Below are 2,192 nucleotides of genomic sequence, written 5' to 3'. Positions count from 1 at the left end.
AAGTACTAGTCCATTTCTTCTAGGTTATTAAATTTGGTGTTATATACTTTTTCATAGTAGTCTTGAATGATCCTTTGTATTTCTGCAATGTCAGTCATAATTTTGCCTTTCATACTTGATTTTGTCAATTAGTGTCTTTTCTATTTTATCTTTAGTGAGTATCTCCAGGTGTTTGTCAATTTTATTATTTTCCTCAAAGAACCAGTTCTTTGTTGCATTTATTTTTTTCTATTGTTTTTTTTGGCTTTCAATTTTCTTTATTTCTGTTCTAATGTTGATTAGTTCTTACCTTCTGCTGATGTTAGGCTTTATTTGTTCTTCCTTTTCTAGTTTTTTAAGATGAAGCTTTAGGTTGTTATTTGGGCTAATTCTTGTTTTTGGAGATGGGCCTATAATGATATGAACTTTCCTCTTATGACCTCTTTTGCCATGTCCCCCAAATTTTGATATGTTGTATTATCATTATCATTCGTTTCTATATAGCTCTAGATCTCTTTTTTTAGTTTTTTTTTCTGACTGTTACTCTTCTGTAGCATGTTGTTTAATCTCCATGTATTTGTGGTTCTTCCTGATTTCTTTTTGTAGTCGATCTTTAGTTACAAAGTATTATGATCAGAGAATATAGTTGGCATGATTTCAACCCTCTTATATTTGTTGAGGCTATCTCTCTGTCCCAGTACGTGGTCAATTGTTGAGAATGATCCATGTGCACTAGAGAAGAATGTATAAGCAGCTGTTTTGTAATAGAAGGCTGTGTAAATGATGGGATACTTTTGAAGGTGAAATGAGGTCATAGAAAACTTTGAAAAATTTAATTCTCTGTACATATAATAATGTTGATAATACACAGCATCATTATCATCTAAAAACATACTTAGCAATTCCAAGCCAATAAGGTGCACAAAAAATGAGTAATTAACAATTAAACAAATATTATTAACTTATAATTTAGTAGATAGTGTACTAGGCACTAAGCACTGGGGATACAGGAATAATAATACTAACACTGGTTTTGTGGCCTTGGTAAATCATACACCCCCTTAGAAATGGTTTTCTATCTAATAAAATGAAAATTATAATTCCTATCTCATAATGATTTCGGTAGAATTAAATGGTAATTTATTTGCAAATGACCGATAAGAGTTTGAAAAACATTTTTTGAGACATCAGAAACATGGCAGAGTGAGAGATGTCTCTAGAACTCTCCCCTTGAAACAACAATAAGTTGAACATCTAAAACTCAACAAAAAGCACCCAACCTGCACATAAGCACATCTCAGCAAGGGAGCTGTGCATAAGAGCTACAAGTCAGAATCCCCGGTGTCAGATGGTAGACTGGGAGAAACAAAGAATCTACCTCTCACAGCCAGAGCTCTCTGCAAGAGGAGTGAGATTTGAGAATCTCACTGCAGTTTCCCAGAACAGCCCTTCCTGAGAGAGCTATGAGCTCCACATGGCCTGAGGCATTGTCGAGGCATCAGGGTGGAAAGCAGAGATGTGGGGATGACAGAGAAGTGGGAACATTAAAGAAACAAGAGTTGATTATTACCAGCTGCAGTACACAACACAAGGCTGAGCCACAGCACCTATCCTTACCCAGAGGGATCCTCCCACATATCCTCCAAAACTGAACACTGCAGAAAGCCAAGAGAATCAGAGCAAATACTACCAAAACTGAGGCTAGCACTGACAGGAACTGTGATGGAGGATAGTGAGTGCGATTGAATATTTATAAGAAAAAAGAGCTACAGCCATGTCATCCTGAATGTACTGGATCTTGTCTGATCTTAGAATGTAAGCAAGGTCGGGCCAGGTTAGTACTTGGATGGGAGACCACCTAGGAATATCAGGTGCTGTAGGCATTAAAAAAAGAGAGACATTATTAAGATTTATACAAAGCAGCTATCCAGGTGGCTTAGCCACCACTACTAGAAACCAAAAGAAAAACACTTTCTCTGAAACAAGATAAAGAGAGACCTTTATATAATAAATCTACTTTCTGGGGAAAAAAAAGGCAGAATACACAAATTAATGTCCTAATGCAGAAATAAACAATTAAACACAATGAACAACCAAGGTGACAGGCAGCTAAAAAGAAAGAGAAAAATCTCCAAAACATAAACTTAAAGACATCGAGATATGCAACTTAAATGACAGAGAATTCAGGGCAGTACTTCTGAACAAAGCTCAAT

At 35.9% G+C, this 2,192-nt stretch overlaps 1 pseudogene; it reads left to right on the top strand.

The window, feature by feature from the left end:
- The first annotated feature begins 1,743 nt into the window (after window positions 1-1,743).
- LOC118607972 lies at window positions 1,744-1,862 on the top strand (annotated as a pseudogene).
- The last annotated feature ends 330 nt before the right edge of the window (window positions 1,863-2,192 follow it).

The sequence above is a fragment of the Rousettus aegyptiacus genome, unplaced genomic scaffold, assembly GCF_014176215.1.
Source record: "Rousettus aegyptiacus isolate mRouAeg1 unplaced genomic scaffold, mRouAeg1.p scaffold_m13_p_9, whole genome shotgun sequence".
NCBI lineage: Eukaryota > Metazoa > Chordata > Mammalia > Chiroptera > Pteropodidae > Rousettus > Rousettus aegyptiacus.
The sequence above is the reverse complement of the archived record's forward strand: the minus strand, read 5'-3'. Positions and strand labels throughout refer to the sequence as shown.